We start from the raw sequence: 23,023 nt of genomic DNA, 5'->3' as shown, positions 1-23,023 counted from the left end.
GTTAAATTACTCACTCATGATCATGAAACTAGTCTAAATTAGAAACACAATTTGAACAAGGCTCTTTATGACTTTGAATCCATCCCTTATGCCAGACTATTTCTTTGGTGTGGAAATATAAACTATCGATGCTATTATTGTTGTTTCTTCCTACCTTTCTAAGCCAATTGAATGCACACAAAGCCCCAATCAACTTCACAAGTACAATATGGGAGATGTGTGACTAGATAGAACTTTTTTTTTTCCTGAAAAATATCTGGGGGCTTGGAGAAAATGGACTAAATGGGTCAATAGTGTGAGGTGATAGCTGAGTATACTAGTGGGATTTTAGTATTAAAAGATGTATACAGAAATATAGAGGTGATGTGACCTAGGTCTGACACATTTAAAGCTGTGTTTGTGGTTCTGGATATCACTTTTAGGTAAGAACTTTTAGGAAGGTGGGGAACAATCAAAGGAATACGACTGGGGTGGTAAATAGTCCAGAGGGCAAGTTATATGAGGATCAGTTAAAGAAAGTGCAAATGTTATACTAAAGAAGAGAAGATTTAAGCAGGGAAATATAACAATCATCTGCTTTGTAATCATGACATATAGGGAGCAGTGGGAATGGTAGGCAAAAAATTCAAAACTAAATCCCCAAATCCCTAATTATTAGAGCTATCCAAAAGTGCAATGGACTGCCTCCAGAGATAATGAGCCTTTTGTAGTTTAAAAATGATTTAGACTTATGATTTATTTTTGTGTAGCTTTCTCCTACACACCACCTAATAGTATTTTTCCCCAATTACATGTAAAGACAATTTTCAACCTTAACTTTTATAGGATTTCTGAGTTCTAATTTTTTCTCCCTCCTCCCCCATCTTATTGGGGCAAGGAATCTGACAGTTTGTATATGTATAATCACTTCAAAAATATTTCCACATTATTCATATTGTGAAACAAAATTAGAACAAAAGGGGAAAATAGAGAAGAAAGAGAAAAAAAGTGAAAATAGTTTGCTTTGATCTGATTCAGATTCCATGTGGATAGCATTTCTCATTATGAGTCTCTTGGAATTGTCTTAGATCAATGTATTGCTGAAAAGAGCCAAATCTGTCATAGTTGATTATCATACAATGAATGTTGCTGTTATTGTGTATGATGTTTTATTGGTTCTCTTCACTTCACTCAACATCAGTTCATGTAAATATTTCCAATTTTTTTTTTTCTGAAATCCATCTGCTCATCATTTCTTATAGAATAATAGTATTCCATTATATTCATATACCACAACTTCTTGATCTATTCCCCTATTAATGGGCATCCCCTTAATCTCCAAATTTTTTGCCAAACAAGGAATTTGCTCTCCTAATTTGCTTATGATATCATCCTTTTTGTGTAAACCATGTGCTTCTTTTGACTTTATCTGAATATAGTATGAGTATGCTGGCTTACTCCTATTTTTTGCCCTATTATTTTCCACTTTTCCTAGAAGTTTATTGTCAAATGGCAAGTTCTTGTCTTAGATGATGGAGTCTTCAGGTTTAACAAACAGCAGACTTTATAATTATTTACTACTATGGTTTAAGTACCTAATCTATTCCACTGATCCACTACTCTATTTCTTAGCTGGTATCAAATAGATTTGATGATTGTCAACTTATTATATAGTTTAAATCTGGTACAACTAGGGCAACATTACTTTATTTTTATTTTTTCACTAGTTTATTTGATATTCTTGATCTTTTCTTCAGATGAAATTTGTTATGATTTTTCTAGATCTATAAAATAGTATTTCGCAGTTTGATTGGTATGATACTCAATAAGTAAATTATCTAGAGAGAATTGTCATTTTTAATATATTGGATCAGCCTACTCATAACAACTGATATTTTTCCAGTTGCCTAGAACTGACTTCATTTGTGTGAAACCTGTTTCTAATTGTGTTCACATAATTTCTGGGTTTGTCTCAATATTTCTAATTGTCTACAGTTAAATTGATTTTCTTTATCTTTTACTACTAGACTTGGTGGATATATATAGAAATTCTGATGATTTATATGGTTTTATTGTATATTTTGTAATTTTAATTAAATAATTATTTAAGTCGCCTTTTATTTTTCTAAATATGCCATCATATTATCTGCAAAGCAACAATTGTATTTCTTCATTGCTTTTTCTAATCCCTTCAATTTCTTTTTTTTTCTTCCTTATTTATAAAACTAACATTTCTAGTACAGTGTTGAATGATAGTGTGGTTGATGGGCATCCTGGTTTTACTCCTGATATTATTAGGAAAGTTTCTACCTTATTCCTATTATGAATAATGTTTGTTAATGGTTTTAGGTAGATGTTGTTATCAATTTAAAGAAAATTCCATTTACTCTTCTGCTTTCTAGTGTTTTTTTTTTTAATAGGAATGGGTAATGTATTTGTCAAAAGCTTTTTATGTATCTATTGAGATAATCATATGATTTCTATTAGTTTTATTAGTTATATGATCAATTATAGTGATAGTTTTCTTAATATTACATTTCTTATATAATTCCTATTTGGTCATATTGTATGATGCTTGTGATAAATTGATGTAATTGCTTTGGAAATATTTCATTTATAACTTTTACATTGATATTCATTTCGAAAAATTGATCTATAATTTTCTTTTTCAGTTTTGGCTCTTCTTGAGCTGCATTTGAGGTGATGATTGATCTGAAGTGAAACTAAAGCTACCTCCAGAAGCCCCCCAAGAAACCTGCTCCCAGAGAACAATTATATTATAGAAGAGAAGAACACTACAATTCTGGTTTTATATAAAATTTTCATAAGCTAGAAACTCTACTAATAATATCAGGGGTAAAACAAAGATGCCTATCATCCCCACTATTATTCAGTGTTGTACTGGAAATGTTAGTTTTATAAAGAAAAAAGGAAATTGAAGGGATTAGATTAATTAATGAGGAAACACAACTATCATTCTTTGTAGATGATATGATGGTATACTTAGAGAACTAGATAAAAAGTTGAAATATTGTCTTTAGCATAGTACTTCATTATCTATGGTACCTTTCAGCGAGATGCATATGTATTTTTGTTTTTGCTTTGTTTGAGATCAGAATTGCTGTTTTTTTTTTTTAACTTAATTTGAAGCATATTTTTCTGCTCCATCCTTTACCTTTACTATTTGTACATCTCTGCTTCAAATATGTCTGGTTTTTAATACAATCAGCTACCTCCTTCCATGTTATGGGAGAGTTCATATTTTTCACATTCATAATCATAATTATTATGCATTTCCCTTGTTCCTATTTCTCATTTATATGCTTGTCTCTCCTTTCACCCTCTTCTTCCTCACAGCATTTTGCTTCTATCACCTCCTCAATCTATTCTCCCTTCTATCAGCCACATTTGCTTTCCTATTCTCCCTTTTTCCTACTTTTGCCCTTATAACAACACCCTGCTCTTTCCTTCTTTATGCTTTTCCCTCTTACTTACCTATAGGGTAAGAAAAACTTCTATACCTAAATGAATTAGTATATTATTCCCTTTTTGAGTCAAATCAGATAAATGTAAGGTTCAAATAATACTCATTGCCTCCCTCCTTTCCTTCTATTGTAATAGATTTTTTGTACCTCTCCAGGTGATGGAATTTATACCATCTGCCAATCCCTTTTGTTCTTCTCTACAAGTACAATGCTTTTTAAATGCTATCACACCAAAGTCAACTTACACCCATACCCTTTTGTTTATTATATTCCTAATTGCCTTAATAGAGGTACAATTCTTAAGAATTACAAGTGTCACCTTCACATATAGAGATGGAAACACTTTATCCTTATTGGATAATATTTTATTTTCCTTTTCTTTTTTGTTTACCTTTATACATTTCTCTTAAGTCTTGCATACAAGTTAAATGTTTCTGTTTATCTCTAGTCATTTTGTGAGAAAAGTTTGAAAGTCCCCTATTTGATTAAATGACCATCTTTCCCCTTGAAAGATTATGGAAATTTTTTTAGCCAGTTGATTCTTACTTATACTCCAAAGTTTTTTTTTTTTTTTTTCTGCCAGAATATCACAGTTCAAGCCCTTGAATTCTTTAATGTAGGAAGTGATAAGTCCTATGTAATTCTAATGTGGCCCTTGAAATTTATTTTCCCTTTGATTTGCTAGTTCTGGAATTTGACTACAATATTCTTTCAGGAAGTAATCAGTGGATTCTTTCAATGAATATTTTGCTTATTGATTCTAAGATATGAGGGCAGTTTTTCCAATGACGTGTTTTACATTTTCTTCTATTTTTTTTTATTCTTTTGATTTTGCTTGACTGATTCTTGATGTCTTATAAAGTCATTAGCTTCTATTTTTGTTTTTCTTTCCGGGTTATTTTTACCTTCTTAATCTAAATCTTCCTGTACAACAAGAGAACTGTTCGGTTCTGCACACATATGTTGTATCTAGAATATACTGTGACATATTTAACATGTATAGGACTGTTTGCCATCTGGAGGAGAGGGTGGTGGGAGGGAGGGGAAAAGTTGGAATCGAAGTGAGTGCAAGGGATAATGTTGTAAAAAAATTATCCAGGCATGGGTTCTGCCAATAAAAAGTTATAATTATTTTTAAAAAATTGAAAAAAAGTCTCATTGTTGAAAAGAGAATGCCCATCAGAGAATTGATCTTCATATGATTTTGTTGTTGCTATGTATCATATTCTCCTTGTTCTCCTGGCTGCCACAAACATTTTTTTTTTTTTTTGCACATGTGGTTCCTTTTCCCTCCTTTAAGGTCTCTTTGGGAAATAAGTTCAGTAGAGACATTTCTGGGTCAAAGGGTATGCACAGTTTGATAGCCCTTTTGGCATAGTTCTAAATTGGTGTCCAGAATGGTTGGATCACTTCACAAATCCACCAATGAAGTATCAGTGTCCCAGTTTTCCCACATCCCCTCCAACATTCATCATTATCTTTTCCTGTCATTTTAGCCAATCTGAGAGATATATAGTTGTACCTTAGAGTTGTCTTAATTTGCATTTCTCTGATCAATAGTTATTTAGAGCAAATTTTCATTTGACTAGACATGGTTTCAATTTCTTCATCTGAAAATTGTCCATATCCTGTCACCATTTTTCAATTAGAAAATGGCTTGAATTCATATACATTTGAATCAATTCTCTATATATTTTAAAAATGGGGCCTTTATCAGGACCCAAATTTTTCCGTAGTTTATTGCTTCCCTTTTAATCTTCTCTGCATTGGTTTTGTTTGTACAAAAACTTTTTAACTTAATATAATCAAAATTATCTATTTTGTGTTTCATAATGCACTCCAGTTCTTCTTTGACCATAAATTCCTTTCTTCACCACAGATCTGAGAGCTAACCTTTCCTCTGTTCTTCTAATTTGCTTATAATACCACTCTTTATATATAAATTATGAATCCATTTCAACTTTATCTTGATATATAGTATTAAATGTGGTTTCTGCTATACTAATTTCCAATTTTCCCAGCAGTTTTTGTCAAACAGTGAGTTCTTATCCCAAAAGATGGGGTCTTTGATTTTGTCAAACACTAAATTATAGTAATTGACTATGTCTTGTGAACCTAACTTATCCCACTGATCGAATACTGTTTTCTTAATAAGTACCAAATGGTTTTAATGACAGTTAGGTCACCTTTATTTGCATTTTTCCATTAATTCCTAATCTTTTGTTCTTCTAGCTGAACTTTGTTATTATTTTTCCTAGATCTGTAAAATAATTTCTTGAGAGTTTGATTGATATGGCACTGACTAAGTAGATTAATTTAAGTAGTATTGACATTTTAAATTATATTTAGTAGGTTTATCCATAAGCACTTGATATTTTTCCAATTCGTTAGCTCTGACTTTATTTGTGTGGAAAGTCCTAGGTAATTGTATTCATATAATTCCTGACTTTGCCTTAGCAGCTTGTCTTGCTGTTGGACTTTGTTGATAATATATAAAAATGCAGGTGAATTAATCTTTTCTTCAAGTCTATATTCATAGATAAGTCCTGTATGCCCTAAAAGTCAGAATTTAGGTTGTCCACAGAATTCATAGCCATCTCACTACATGGAAAAATGAACCTCTCCATATTACTTCTTTTTGCTTTGAGAAGGGCTACTATACCTTCTTTTGTAAGAGCATCTAAAGAAAATGGGTCAATTCCCTTTTGATTAATAACAATAAATCTTTTTTTTCTGAATCACTACACACTTTTCTCTTAAGTTCTACTATTTTCTTTACTGTCAATGAAATTCCTTTTTGCTTTTGTCTCTCTCTCCTTCACACTTAAAAAAATGTTTCTGTTTTTTTCCTATTCTAATGATATATTGTATTTAATAACATAATTATCTTCTACTCTTTTCTTCATATCAGATGTCAGACATCATGATACAAAACTAGTCATCAGGTCAACATTGCGTCAGTTTCAGATTCATGCTTCATCTTTATGATTTTTACCATGAAAAGATCAACAGGTTCACCTGTTCTTTAAATGGCCAAAATTGAATCTACCATTGCCAGCACATTGGACAGATCAACATTGACTTGGTGTGCCAGGACATTCTAACCACATTGATGAACATTTCTTTCTCTCCTTGTTTCCAAGATTTCAGGTGCCTTAATCTTGGCAGCTTTAAAGTATTCTGTTATAATTTGAAGGTGCAGACTTTCAGAGATATAGAGCTCTACCTACTTCAGCAGCTCTCCAAATATAAGAACATTTGAAATAAGGCTATCACCAGTAATGTCATCTTGGGTTGTAGCTACATTTAAAATCAAAGATTTCATTGGGTAGTGAATTTGCATTTTGTATACTAGCACATTTCCATTTTTAATGAATTTGATATCTCTTGTGCTGAGACACATGGGCCCTAGGTTGGTCTTTAGCACATCTTGTACCCTTGGGGCAGTGCTGATGTTCATGGCCAATGCCAACTGGGCCCAGGTCACCTCAGCTTTGGGGTTCAGAACCTTTTCTGCTAACAAGACTGGGGAGTGGTGGAGGAGCAAGTGGGTACAAGGGAAATTCAGGAGGTATTCTGAACAGCTGCACCTTATTGACTTTTTCTTACATAACTCATTTATTTTTCAAACTTTTCTTCTACCTTTTTTATTTGATCTTTAAAATTATTTTTGAGTTCTTCCAAGATTTCTGAGACTTGAGGCTAATTCATATTTTCATTTGAAACTGCATGTATAGGCATTTTGTCTTTGTTATCTTCTTGTGAGTTTGTATTTTGATCTTCCCTGTCACAATAGTGGCTTTGTATGATCTTCACTCTTTTATTTTTTTTTTTTTTGTTCTTTTTTAGCCTATTTCATTATTTTTAAAGTTGAGTTCAGCTCCTGGGCCAAAGAGGTCACTGACCCAAGTTTCTTGTTCTGGGGACCAGGGGCTTTTTGCACTGAGGCCTCAGGTGCTGGTAGCTTTTTGACTACATTTGGGTGGCCTAATCATGCTTCTAGAGATAGCACTTTGTCTTCTGCTGGAAGGCTGCAGACCCCTCACAACTGATTTGCTATCCCATTGGCTTTCTGATATAATACCTTTGAACTTTAGTTGCTGATCTGTGCTGTAGTTAAGAACCTCTTTCTGGCTTACCCAAACAGTGTTTATGCTGGGCAGTCCTCCCCTTTTACCCAAATAAAGACAGACTTTCTTGAAGTCCTTCTGAATTATTTTGAGCTAGAAAATTGTTTCACTCCATCTTTTTGTAGGTTCGGTCACTCCAGAATCAATTTAGAGGTTGGATTTAATATAGTTTCTGAGAGAAACTGGAAAGAGTTCAGGTTTCTTCCTGACTTTTCTCCTCCACCATGGCTCCTCCCTTAAGCTTCTGATTTCTTTCAAACAATACTTGTACTTCCTACCCTAAATCTCCCAGAATTATTGGAGAAAATGAAGTTTTGGCCATTGTGATTTGAAGCCTTCAGTTGAAGTCTTAAATGCATGTGTGTGTGTGTGTGTGTGTGTGTGTATGTATGCACACACATATATATATATATGCAGCATATTTAATGTATATATTATATATATGTATGTGACTATATTCACATGCATATGTATGTATGTATTATGTGTATATCTGTATATATGTAAAAATATGTTATTTATATGTGAGCTCCATGGTTATAGACAGAACAGTTCTCCACTGGTAAATTGCAGTCACTTCAGTGAGAAAATCACAAGGCTCTTAGAAAAAGTCCATGATGGTAGCCAAAGGTTCTAAAAGAGAGGAAAGCAAGCTGCCTCCTTCTGGTAATACTAGAATAAATGTGCAAGAAACATCGAATAGATGCCTACTTCTTTCATAAATTTTGGAGACACTTCCCCAACGGATCCATTTTTATTGTTGTATAAGTTGATTCTTATTCTAGCAATTTAACTAAAAAATGCTTCCCATGGAAGAGTCATTACTTTGTTTTGTAGATTTACATTTAGAGAGTTAATTAGTTCAACAATCACTTACTAACCATCTATGTTTCATGCAGCCTAAGCAATGTGACTCATTGGATTAAAAAATCAGCCTCGAACCGGGAAGAACTACATTGAAATCCCACCTTTGATATATATTGATGTTTCAAGATCTGGAAAAGTTGTTTAACTGTTCAGAGATGCAAACAACTGAGCAAGTGTCTAAATTGAAAAATGGTTATTCATCTATCTGTATTGACTGAGAGAGTCTCCTTACTCAGGGGCTCCTCACTGTTCCTCTGTACCAGACATATTGATATAAAGACCAAAATGGTACTGCCCCTCTTCTCAAGGGAACTTAAAAAAATCTAAAACACATAGACAAAGTAATTTTGAGAAAGTTCTGCTCTCAAAGACATCTATGACTCTTTTATGCTGTTGTTGATCAGTGTGCACCAAGAGTAGCTCTCATACATGAAGCAGAGAATAGGACATTCTCAGTAATAGAAAAAGCTATCATTAGGATGATGAAATCAAAGCTCTTCCATCAGGGTGCTGAATCTAAACTCTATGCAAAGTGATAAAACTTGCCTTTGTAAGATAAAATTGGAATGGACTGAATGCCAAAAAACTAAAGTCTAGGTTAAGTGACTTGCCCAAGACCACATGATAGCACATTATATTTCTGAATTCCAACTCCAAGCTAATTCCATTTTCAATGTTCCATTTCCAATACTACATTCTCTTCTCTCCTTTCTTTTCCCCTTGCTCAAGATTCTTGGCTTTTTCATTCCTGTTAAACTAAATCATTAACACTTTGGCATGAGTTCTCTGAGGGATCCTTATCAGTGTCACATCCCCCTACTGCTTTCTTTCCTTTCTCTTTTTTGTCTTGTTTTCTCTCAAGACCTTACCAAGGTGGCTGCCTTGTCAATCTCTGATAAACTTGTGCTAGTGTTAATGCTTTATCATGTCACTTCTCTTAAGATGGATTGATACAGGGAAAAAAGACACAATGATGGGAGTCCAGACCAGCAAAGGATACGTTATAATAGTTTAAGCAGAAAGTGATGGGAGACTGAACTGCAACCAGAGCCAACAAAAAGAAAACGATTGGTTTCTGGAAATTAAGGACAGAAATAGGCCTTTCTTGGTGTCCGATTATCTATCTGTATGTCTGTGGGGAAGAAGGTTATGGAGGGCTTAATAATGCCTTCAGGGTTTTGAGGGGTTTTTTTTCCTTCTCTCCCCACTCTAGGACTTTTGCTTTCAACAAAATTCAAAACCCAAGTCCCAAAATTCTGACTCCCTAAAACAACAACAATAAACAAACCAAAACCAAAATCAAAACAAAAATCCTGTTAGAGATCAAAAAACAAAGTTGTCAGAAGATCCAAGGGTTTACTGTGGACGAAACATTGTCCTACATTCTGGTTACAAGAAGGATAAAATGAATGATCCTTTTTCTTACAGAACTTATGCTCTATTAGGGAGAGACCACATGTATTCAGTTAAGTCAATATAAAACATAAACACAACAAATATCAAGTAATTTTTGGAGGATGCTAAAAATGAAGGAAGTCACTAAAGAAACCATGTATTGGGTGACATTTGAGCTGAGTTAATAAAAACTAGAATTTCAAAAGGAGGAAGCAAGGAGGGAGAGAATTCCTGGCATGGGACGCACTAGGACAAAGACAAAAAGGTCAAAGGGGATGACATCATTCTCCCATTCATTTCAACTTGAGTAATCACAGAATTATAGTTAGAGCAAAGAAGACACTTCAGAGGACATCTAGTTCAATACTCTGATTTTATTGATGAGTGAAATGAGTCCAAGAGAGGTCATATAACTGGAACAATGACAATTGTTAGGATGTACACTCAGAATTCAATCTAAGCACCTCTTATTGTAAATCCTTTGCTTTTTTTCCCATAATTTCATACTGAATCCATTACACACACACATATACGCATGTGTGAATGCATGAAAGGATGAATGAAAAAGCATTTGTTAAGTTTTTATTACTGATAAAGCCCAATGCTAAAAGCTATAGATATTAAAACAAGGCAGATATATATATATATATATATATATATATATATATATATATATATATATGTCTGAAAGAGCTCTGAAAGAGGAAGAGTTATACAATGATCAAAGGGGAAATCTTGGTAAGATGGTCCCAGAGGAGACTTTTGGTATGGAAAGTTATAGGTATTGTGGATAGATTGGCAGGCTCCATACAAGAACAAAGGCAGAATTAATTGGATCATGCTTCATGGTTCCAAAATTTGTATAGGAGAGAAGGCAAAGGAAGACAAAGGTACTTTAGAGTCTGGTGAGATGATGCAAGAAATGGCCAGATAATCAGGTTAGAAATGAAATATGGCTCTGACTTTTCCTGAAATAGTGGATAGCAGGAGCAGTCTCAAAACAAGAGACAAACAGAGGTGATTCAGGACCAAAATTTTTCTAGGAGAGAAAGGGAGCTGTCCAAATTTTGAAGAAAATACTTCAGAAGTAGAGGTCATTTATTAGATTTTCACTCTTATCCTAGGGATAACTGGGTGGCACAGTGGATAGAGTATCAGGCTTAGAATCAGGAAGAACTGCATTCAAATCTATTCTCAGACACTTACTAGCTGTGTCACCCTGGCCACATCCCTCAAGATCTTTTTACTTCAGTTTCCTTATCCATAAAAAGAAGTTAATATTACTTACCTTGCAAGGCTGTTGTGATCATCAAATTAAGTAAAAATTTGAAGGCACTTAGAAATTGCCTGGAACATAGTAAGTGCTATAGGTACTATTATTATTCTGTCTGTGAACCCCCATTCACAATTGTGTATTCTAAGTGAGGCAGATCTGATCAGTCAAGATCTAGGCCATATTTCAAAAGAAGATTTATTTGACTGGGAGATAGGGGATCAGATTTTGGGGAGAGAATCTCCCAGTCTATTTTCTTTTCCTAGCAATAAGAGGTCATCATTTACTAAAAAATAATGGAGAAAACCTGCCAGGAAACACATGGCTCCTTAGCAAATTCTGGAGAGCCCTTCTTTTTCAAAGGAATCTTTCATACAGTTAATGCCTCTGGAAAAAAATGAAAAAAAGACTAAGTCATTCTGAATACAAATCGAACTTTATAGGGATGAAAAAAATCTAAGATACAGTGTATGAGAGGCTTGGAGAGACCTGGGCCCTATCTGGAAAGTAGCTGTAGATTATATTAGTGGAATATTTATGATTCCGTCACATTTCTCTCTCATTCCATACTAAATTCTTCATGTTTTACTCCACCTCGTGCTCCAGGAGGGACTTTTATTACTGGCAAGCAGGTAGTGCATAACAATGAGAGGTTTTTAATATTAGCTGATCAATGGTCCAGTTAACAGGCCAGCCAGCTACATGGTGTCTTGCAGAAATTGTTTAACATGGATGGCGGGCTATGCTCGCAGGAGAAGGGCTTTCAACAGACATAGAAAAGATAAAAGAAAGCCCTCACTACCTCTTCCAAACCCAGGCCTCCAGAGCTTAAATCAGGGAAGGACTGTGGGAGGTCTGTTGATGAACAAAGGAGGATGATCACAGACCATCCATGTGGACTGAATATTACTCCCCCCTTCCTCCATGATAGATGTCCAGGGGACAGGATGTAGGGACAGCAAAGGTCTGTTAAAATTTATAGCTATTTAAAAAAAGAAAAGGAAGAAAACAATCTCTTCAAATGGTAGGTGCTTTTCTGTCTTTCTCTGTCTCTCTCTCTCTCTCTCTCTCTCTCTCTCTCTCTCTTCCTCTTTCCCTCTCCGTCTCATTTTCTGTCTTTCTTCTTCTCTCTGTCTCTCTCCCCCTCACCCCTCCTCTCTCTTTTTCTCTTTCTATCTCTGTCTCTTTTAGTGACATTTTCCCATCTCCAAATATACTTTGAATCTAGAACAGAGCATCTTGTTGCCAAAACCAGTGTAGCCTAATGGAAAGAATGTTGGAATTGTAAATGAACAATGTACATGAAAATGCTGGTGATTTTCCTGGATGTGATCCTTCCTAGATATATGACTTCAGGCATTTCAACCTCTCTGAGCCTCATTTCCCCCAGTGAAAAATGAGGAAGTTGTATTGAATGACATCTGAGGCCCCTCTGACTCTAAAATTAGTATCAATCTTTTTGGGTCTCAGTTTCCTCATTTGTAAAATAAGGAAGTTAAACCAGAGAGCCTCAGAGATCCTTCCTGGTTCTAGATTTATAACCCACCTTAGAGGTATCTGTAAAAAAAAAGACCTTTTAAATATGAATACAGTAAAAATAGATATTGCTATGATTATGATTCCCAGACAAGTTTTAATTTATTTTTTTCTTAATTACATGTAAAAACCATTTTTTACATTTCTTTTTTTTTTTATTTTGACTTCCAAATTCTCTCCTTCTTCCTTCTCTCTCCTCCTCCTTCTTTGAGAAAGCAAGTACTTTGATATAAATTATACCTGTACAGATATGCAAAATATCATTATATATATTTAGATAATACAAAAAAAACACTGCCTCCTCCAGAATAAGAAAAATAAAGTAAGAAATGAAAGTATCCTGTGATCTGCATTTAGACTCCATCAGTTCTTTTCTCCAGAGATGGATAGTATTTTTCATCACAAGTCCTTTGGAATTCTCTTGGTTCATTGTATTGTTAAGAATTGTTAAGAATACAATGTTAACATTGTATTGTTAAGAATTCACAGATGATCATTGTGTAGCATTGCTGATACTGTAGACAATATTCTCCTGGTTCTGCTCACTTTACTTTGGATTATTTCATGTGACTCTTCCTAAGTTTTAAAATTATTTTTAATCCGTTCCCTTTATCATTATAGCTGTTTGTGGAGCCAGACTTAAAAACAACAACAACAACAACAAAAAACAAAACAAAAAAACTGGTTCAAGGGTGGGGAGCTAAAAGTGCTGTTTTGAATGTCCAAAGAGTTTTTGATGCTCAAAATTACTCCCAATTCCTTCCCACTCCTCCTTTGTCAAAATCTATTTATTTATTTATTTTTTTCTTAGACATTCATTTGTCTGTAGTCAACTTGGCACGGTAAGCATTTGCAGATGACAGAGCTGGGAATGGGAGATACCTCATAATGGATATATAAAGCAGGGTCCAAAAAAATTTCTTTTTCTACAGACTGCAATATTGGCCTGACAGCTATCATGAACGTTAGTAGAAATCAATTCAAAGCCATATACTTAGATTCCAAAAATCAATTTCCCCAAGTATAAAAATGAGAGATAAAATTAATCTTTCCAAACAAAAATGAGATCTCTAGTAGAGTTCCATCTCAATCTAAATCAACAGTAGTGTGCTAAAATAAATCAGGGGAGGTGACAAAATCCTGATTCTTTCATTTATTTCCTGTAGGACTTTCACTTCCTTGAATCTCAGTTTCTTTTTTATTCATACATTTCCAAATCCAAGTGAAATGTGTATTTTTTTTTCCTTTTTGAGCTGTCAGAGGTAAATCAATATTTTCAAACCCAAATTTTCCAACTTCACTATCAAAATTAATTAAATTGGGCACCAGATAGGATCATGAAAAGTCCAACATAACTGAAAAAATGACTAAACAAATCAAGAAGTTCATTCCTCTGTATTTTCTCCATGGTCCATACCCTAAGGAAGTTTCTGGGAACAGCCCAGAACCAGGCCAACTTTTTTTTTTAATAACTTTTTATTGACAGAGCCCATGCCGGGGTAATTTTTTACAACATTATCCCTTGCCCTCACTTCTGTTCCGATTTTTCCCCTCCCTCCCTCCACCCCCTCCCCCAGATGGCAAGCAGTCCTATACATGTTAAATAGATTACAGTATATCCTAGATACAATATATGTGTGTAGAACCGAACAGTTCTCTTGTTGCTCAGGGAGAATTGGATTCAGAAGGTATAAATAACCCAGGAAGAAAAACAAAAATGCAAGCAGTTTACATTCATTTCCTAGTGTTCTTTCTTTGGATGTAGTTGCTTCTGTCCATCCTTGATCAATTGAAACTGAGTTAGGTCTCTTTGTTGAAGAAATCCACTGCCATCAGAATACATCCTCATACAGTATTGTTGTTGAGGTCCAGGCCAACTTTGAACTCTTCCCCTGAAAGGTCCCACCCTGGCTTATGGGGGGCACATTTTGTTTAACCTCTCTGAACCTCATTTCCCCTGTGTAAAATGAGAGAGTCGTATTGAATGACATCCAAGGACCCTCTGACTCTAAATTTAGTATCAATCTTCTTGGGTGTCAGTTTCTTCATTTGTAAAATGAGGACATTAAACTAGAGAGCCTCAGGGATCCTTCCTGGTTCTAGATTTATAATCTACCTCAGAGGTATCTATGAAAAAAACAAGACCTTTTGGGTATTGTCCCAGGTTACTGTGAGCATTCTGTCTAATTCCAAGATGGAAAGGCTCTCCCAGCTCAGCCAGACTCAGGCTGTATCACTTATCAGCCTTTCCCAGTCCATTACCTATATCAGCCCTAGCCCCAGCTCTGACTTTTACTCACCTTAGTATCTCAAGTTGCTCTATTTAGAGAAAGAGGAGACAGACATAATAGAGAGTGTGTTGTGAGGGAAGTAAAAAAGAAAAAAAATAGTCTATTTGATTAACATAAATCAGTGCCCCAAAGATAGACGTGTATGTGTCAATCACCATGATTGATCTGATATATATATATATATATATATATATATATATATATATATATATATAAAGAGACAGAGACAAAGACAGAGACAGAAAGAGAGACAGAAACAGAGAGACAGAGAGACAGGGAGACAGAGACAGAGACAGAGAAACAGAGAGACAAAGAGAGAGACAGAGAGACAAAGAGAGAGACCCTGTTGACCTCAATCTCTACTTAAAAGAATCATTTTGATAACTGTTTGTAAATGAATTGTAGTGAGGAAATACTTGAAGCAAGGAGACTTAAAACCCATTATAAAAACCTAGGAAAGATTTGATGAGGACCCAAAGCAGGATGATGGATAGCTAATCTTTGAAATAAGTTATGTCTGACTCTACATGACCCCATTTGAAATCTTCTTGGCAAAGATCCTAGAATGGTCTGCCATTTCCTTCTCCGTCTCATTTTACAGATGAGGAAAACTGAAGTCAACAGGGTTAAGTAACTTGTCCACAGTCACACTAATATGTGTCTGTGGTCAGATTTAAACTCAGGAATATGAGTCTTCATGATTTCAAATCTAGAACTCTACCTATTGTGCTGCCTCGCTTCTCCTATAGCCAGTCTTGAGGACATAACAGAATCTTCATTACCTAGAATCAGAGGATTTAGAATTTAAAGAGATTTTGGAGATTAATACAATCTCCTTTTATTTATAAACAATATGAGCACGTAAAAGATGTGATAGCCATGCAATACCATTGTCTTTATTCCAAAAGGAATCATATATCCAATGACATAATTCATAGCCCTCTTTGACATTACCCTGATCATCCCACCTAGAGAACTATGTTCACTTGATCTTGGAAAGAAGGACCATTTCTTTTTCAGAAACTATAAGAAAAGAGCAGAGAATGGGAAGTGATTTCAAGAGATTTTGAAATAAAGAGAATGAAAAAAGAGAGAGCTCATGTTAAATTGCCTTATTTATGTTTATTTTTTCCAATAAAAGAGCCAGGGAGAAAGGGATATTAATGCTTGAAGAAACAAAAGAAGCTAGAATATTCTTTTGAGAATTTGAAACCAAATTTGAAACCAAATTTTCCTAAAAATATCTGATGAAAGGTGGGGTCTAGATAAGATGTAGTATTAAGGTAGGATCTTGTACACAGGATACAAAAGAAATGGCCTCTAAATGCAGTTTTCTGTCTCTGGACCTTTATACTGACCATCTTTCACTTCTGGGATATACTCCCTCCTTACTCCTGCCTCATAGATCTCCCTCTTATTAAGATGAAACTCAGAATAAAAATCACTTCAAGAGGAGGTAACAAGGAGTGAGTCCATTTAAACATGGGAGTCAGCTTGGACAAATGTAAAGAGGTGGGAAATGAGAGTATGTTAAAATCAAAAATAAATTTTTGAGCTAGTTTATCTGTAATGTTGAATGAGTCTAAGGAAATAATCTGAAAAAAGAAGAAAGATATCAGAAACTATTAAACTGTATGAACTCTTTAACTCAGTGATATTACAATTATATGTATACCATAGCAGATCAAAAACAGAAAAATCTCATTCATATTAAAAATATTGGTAGCAATACTTTTTATGATAGCAAAAGTGAGTACCTCTTTGTTAAGATTCTCATAAGGTACTAAGACAGTGGAATTGATAGAGACAATAATTATCTAATTTAGCATAGTTCAGTATGACTGATCTGATTCTACAAAGAGATGTTATGGGCCAGAACTTGAAACAAGGTACTAATTGGAATTGAGGAGACAATAGTTAAATCTAGTTTAGCATTGATTTAATCCTACAACAAACAATAGTTTCCTAGTGATATAATGACTCATGTATGCTCAATGCACAGCATATAAGCAAGAAGCTCTCAGGGCCAGACACACAAGCCCACTCTCAGAGGTGGAGACAGATTCATTCTATCTTCCACCTTTGTGCTGGCTGGAGGCTGAAGCTGGGAGAGGCAAAGGATTAGCGTCAAGAGCTCTTGGAACCAAGGAGAGAGATAGGCCTGTAAGAAAGCTAACTGTGAAGATTGAGTTAGCACCCTGGATACTTTAAAATCAGTGGGAGTCACGATAAGCAAAAGTCCTTGATCTTTATTCTTTGTCAAAGGGAGAGGAGAGAGAGTGGACACAGGAATCTCCTCTTTCTTCTACCAGCTGGTGTCACCCTCGCTTGTCCTACTCCACTCTTTTATCCCTCCTTCAAATCTCTCTATAGGCCATTTTCCAAGCAAATACTAATAGAGTATTGTCCAACTGGTAATTAGCCTTAAGTGCTCAGTTACCCAAGTGCATCTGCTCAGAGATTCAGCCCTTTAAGCTAACCCAGCCCAAGGAAGGAAACTTTAAAGGATTTGGACTTTAATCCCTGGCTGCACTTGTGATTACTGAACTGAAACTAAGGCTGCCTCCAGAAGCCCCCAAGAAACCTGCTCCCAGAAAAGATTATATTTTAGCGAAGAATATTACACCTCTTGATTAAGGAATGACTAAATAAATGTTGGTGTATAAAGGAAATGAAATGTATGCTGTGATGAGAAGAGCATAAAGAAGTTCACAATGCCCCTGCCCACCTAGGGGTGTGCTGAAGCCATGTGGAGTTAGAGCCAGCTTCTGCAGGTTTCTGAGATTTGAGTATTAGATTTTTGCTGATAGTATTTCCATCTTAGAAATCACTACAAATCAATACTTGATTTATTATTTTATTGTCTAGACTTAAGAAAATAATGGAGCAAGTATTAATGCTTTCTAAAAAAAAGCTGGTTGTTAAACACAAACCAACACATTCCTGTCATAATCTGATCACATGTCGAATTGGCCTTGGCTCAGTTATTTTTTCATTTTCATATAATGAAGTAATTTAATTCCCAAGCCCACAAAAGTACTTGAATACTGTCTTTTCTTCCATGGCCATCCAACTGGTCCAATTGGTCGTATTTCGTCAATTCCACTGGCATTGGCAATCTGAGCTTTGGTGGACTCTTAATTTATGATTGACTCCATTTCAGCAACATATTTCCAAATCAGATGTTTAATTTACTTTATTCAGCCTAAATTATGTGTCCCCATTTCAGATCTTAATGGTCTTCTGCTGTGATGAGCAATGCATCCAAATGAATTGTTTGGATAGTGTTTCCCATCTGATGAAGTACAACCGAAGTACCCATGCACATGGAATAAGTAACCATATGGCAAATAGAAGACCAGAGCCTTCCTTCCACTTTATTACCATGCCACAGAGAGAAAATTTGTATGGGATGGGAATGCTGTGGGTTTTTCTCTCTCTTTTTTTTTCTTAAATGAAATTGTAGTACATCAATTTCCTGGCAGAGGAATCGAAGTCTAGGATTTTTTTTTTTATTCATTTGTGTTTTGTGGCAAATAGTCTATTACATTTGGACTTAGAAGAGATGAATTTCACGATCCATAAGATACACAAAAGTTAAAGTACTGGCTTAAGGATATATTACTACAAAGTGTCAAAGAAATGAACTGAGATCTTCCTAACTTCAAGACCAGCACTCTCCTGTGCCTTCCACTATTTCCAGAATCTGTGTGTGTGATTTTTTTTTTGGGGGTAGTAAACCACACATTCCTAGGAAAACTGCATTATTTATTCAGTCTATAGAAAGTTATATTTTTTATTTATTATACTTTCTTGGAACTAAATTAATATTGAAATGGCTATATTTGGCATATTTTTTGAATTTGTGGACTCCTTAGGAGTTTTCTTCAGTCTCCCTCAATCCCTATTTCATAATCCAGGATTTTGTGGTCCAGAAATTTGGAGGGAGAGAGGAAGGGAGGGGGAGAGAGATGGAGAGGGAAAGAGACAGGGACAAAGAGATGGACAATTAGAAGGACAGGGAGATGGACAGGGAGAAGGACAGGGAGAGGAAAAAGGAAAGAATATGGGAGGGAAAAGAAGATGGAGAGGGACAAGAAGAGAGAGAAGGACAGGGCCAAGGACAGGAATAGGGAGATGAATAGGGACAGGGACAGGGAAAAGAAGAGGAACAGGAAGAGGGAGAATAAAAGGAAGAGTAAAAAGGAGAGGGAGAAAGGAAGAGATATAAAAGAGATAGATGGATAGACAGATGGATGGATGGATGGATGGATGGATTGATAGACTATTTATTAAGTACTCACTATGTTCCAGATACTTGCCTAAGCACTGCAGTTACAAATAAAACCAAGCAAGATAACTCCTATATTCTATAAGGAGTTTAAATTCTAATGGAGGAAGATAGCACATATTGAGGAGTCAAAAAGTAGGATGGAGGCAGGGAAAGGAAGTGTAGTGGGAAGAGAAGGGAGACAGCTATCAGGAAAGAGAAAGTAAAGTACAGAGAACTGAATGGAGTGTTTTGGAGGTCCCTCTTGAAATCATTTTCCAGGCAGTTACTGATTATAAAAGTAGTGCCTCAGGGGCAGAGGCTTCTATAGGGTTGCAAGATGGTTAAGGAACAGTAACAGAAATCTGTAGAGTAAATTTGGGAGTAAAAAACAAACAACAACAAAAAAGGACTCAATCAGTAAAGCATCTGATCAAAATTGGGCTCCAGACTTTGGTAAGAGAAGAGAATCTATGATGACCTTGGCCTAGCACAAGACTCAGAAGAACAGGGTAGGTGCCCTTATTTGTTTCTCATCCCTGAGGTCACAAGCAATGTGGAAACTAACCTTTAGCCTAATTGAAGTTCATTGTGGAATAAAATAATAGATATGGAGAGTTTCAGGGCAGGAATGGGAAAGAAAAGGGGAAGGAGGAAATAGGAGGGAGAAGCATGGCTGAGATGTAAACTGCATACTGGAATTGAAAGATTCAACTTGAAATATCAGAGGTATTTTTTTTACTTATATATAACCATATAACTATAACTATATATATATGGGCAAAATTTCAGTTTCTCCAAATGCATTGAAACAAATAATCTTCACAGTCCCTTCTAGTGCTAATATTTGAAGATCTTGGATCAAGACTTGGAATGGGTCTCAGAAGGGAATGATTTCTCACTGAGATCTTCACTGGGTTTTCCTCTCAGGTATCAAAACTTCAAAGATACCATTGACAAGGATTTGTTAATCAGTAGGATATAGGGGAAACACCTTTGAATTTTGCAAGAGCACATGGATTCAAATCAAGCCTTTGCTATTCAGTACTGAGTGATCATGGACAAATTACCTAATATCTCTGGGCCTTAGTTTTCTCATCTATAATTATGTCTATTATCTTAAATTTTGCAAAGCAGTTGACATATTATATCATGTTACCTTCACAACAACACTTAGAGGTAAATACTATGAACATCTTCTTTTTATCAATGAAGAAATTCAGGCAGACAGAAGTGTCTTGCCCAGCATCCCATGTCTAGTAAGTATTGGAGGCTGTATAAGAAATCAAGTCTTCCTGAGTTCAGGGACACTATTCAATCCACTCTACCATCTAGCTGCCTCTAACTCTAAATCTTTCTTTAGGTTTGTATTATTAATAATGTTAGTTCCATTTAAAAATTGTTGGTATGAATGAAGTTAAAGGTCATCTCTCTAATAGGAGAAGAAGGGATGGTGAATAAGCAAGGAGAAGATTCAGCTGAGAAATTCCAAATAATAGTTGTATGCATGAACAACTCCCAAGTGCCAGTGGTTGCTGCCAAACTTGGATTCATTCTGAGAATGAACACAGAAGCAACAGAAAGAAATACCAATAAGCCTGAGGGATTAGGAGATGAAGTAAGAAAGGCATAAGAAAAGAGGCTTCAGGAGGAGAATGGTTCCTTTGAAATTCCCTTTTTGATCATCTTTCCATTCACCATGGAAAGTTATTTCCTGTGGCTTGGAAAGCATCATAACCATCTTCCTCATGCAGCAAGCTGTTGTGTCCCGTATTATTCTGTGAGGGGTAGAAGGCTTAGGGTGAAATTCTCACCCAAGGAGGCTTATGAAATTTTCATCTGTTCCCCTAGAGTGGTTTCATTTGGATGATGTCAGCCACGTTGCACAACCAGGGATATGTTGATACTGAATTTCACCCTTTTTGTGTTTGTGGGAGTCCAATATCCTGAATTCAGCAGATCAATTCCAGAAATATTAATGAGGGGAGGAAAAGAGGAGGGAGGGATCTCAGTCAACTGGGCTCCTGACTCCCAGGAAAGCCTGAGAAACTGGATGTAGTATTTGTCTTTTATCTACCATGAATCTCTTCAGTGCAATTATTAATCAGAATTAGAAGAATCTATAAGATATTCTGGTCACAGCATTTTCCCCATTGTATCCAGCTGGGGCTATGAATGAAGGTACAAAGGAAGAGCCTTTGGGCAAGCCATGGAGGTTAAGATCCATTAGAAGGAAAAATACAGCACCAAACAAAAAGACTAGCACTCAGTAAACATGCTTCCATGTACCCTGTTAAAGTTTAAAGAATCCTACCAGTGTAAGGAACTTTAAAGTGTCTAAAGTTTAAAATATATTCATTGTGAGCTAAAGGGATAGTCAGTCTACTATTATATCTATCTATCTATTTATCTATTGTCTTTTCCAGATATCAGGCTCCAAGCTTCCACTGTTAATTTATCATGGGGTCTTTCTCAGTTCTTTAGACAATGAATTGGCAAAACTGGAACCAATAGAAAAGGTTTGGGGATATGAATAAGAGTATCCTAGAGTCAATGAATATTAGGGCTGGAAAATACTTGAGAGGTCATCTACTTTGACACATAACTCAGTAAGTACTCCCTGAAGCAAACAGGGAAGTGCACTGATGGGGATCTGTTGTTATATGGGAACCACCTGCCAGTGGCTGCTGGAGGTCTAACTCAGACCTGTAGAATGGATCTCTTCATGTGAGAGGATGATGATGATGTAAGGAGACTGAGAAGCAGTTGCATTCTCTGATCTCTCCCCTCTTCTATCTTGCCTCCAATTTATTTCATTCCCAATCCACAAGGAACATCTTCAAAGGCTGTTTTGCAATTCCTTCAATAGTTATGATTCATAACTGTGGGGGCTCTCGGAGAATTGACCTGCCCTTCACCTAGGCATGGTATCTACCTCAATCTATTGTTTTGTACTAAACCTTAAATATATCAGACTCTATGCCATGCTTAATACAGGACACTTCATGTCCTAGTAGGTTTGTGTTAGAGCCACATTTTTGCATGAAAGTTAGGCATTGAGAATAAGGTAATCCCTATTCTTTGGGAAATAGCCTTATAGCATACTCACTTTAGTTCTATCTGGTCAACTATATTTCTAGCCTCAACCCTAGACCATAGCCTCACATCCTATCTGACTATACACCTCTGCTATTTTTTTTTTCATGTGCCCTACTGTGGATCCCACTGGGACACTGTACTTCATGAGACTGTTCTGGGTGAGTTTTGACTCAACTTAGAAACCATCAGTCCAGCGTCACACTATCCTGATTAGGATTGTTTCATTTTTAATTGGTAGATACCCACCACTTATCATAGTGACTTGTATATAGTAGGTATTTTCTTTTTTTCATTTTTTAAAAGTTTTAATCCACATTTATTGACCTACTATTTTTTTCATTTTTTTTAACACACATTGCTTTATGAATAATATTGAGAGAGAAAAATCAGAGCAAAAGGGAAAAAAAAAGACAGGGGGGAGAGAGAAAAAAACAGAAAAAAAGTAGTGAATATAGTATGTATTGATTTACATTCAGTCTCCTTAGTTCTTTTTTCTGGAGGCAGATGGTATTTTCTGTCCAAAATCTATTGGGATTACTTGAATCACTGAACCACTGAGAAGAACCAAATTTTTCATGATTTATTATCATACATTCTTGTCATTATTATGTACAGTGTATTCCTGGTTCTACATGTTTCTCTCAGCATCAGTTCATGTAAATCTTTCCAGGCCTTTCTAAAGTCAGCTTGTTCATTTT

General features: G+C 35.5%; 1 pseudogene; it reads right to left on the bottom strand.

The window, feature by feature from the left end:
- Positions 1 to 23,023, bottom strand: part of LOC100920546 — a 153,238-nt pseudogene that overhangs the window by 6,374 nt on the left and 123,841 nt on the right.

This window comes from Sarcophilus harrisii, chromosome 3 (genome assembly GCF_902635505.1).
Source record: "Sarcophilus harrisii chromosome 3, mSarHar1.11, whole genome shotgun sequence".
NCBI lineage: Eukaryota > Metazoa > Chordata > Mammalia > Dasyuromorphia > Dasyuridae > Sarcophilus > Sarcophilus harrisii.
The sequence above is the reverse complement of the archived record's forward strand: the minus strand, read 5'-3'. Positions and strand labels throughout refer to the sequence as shown.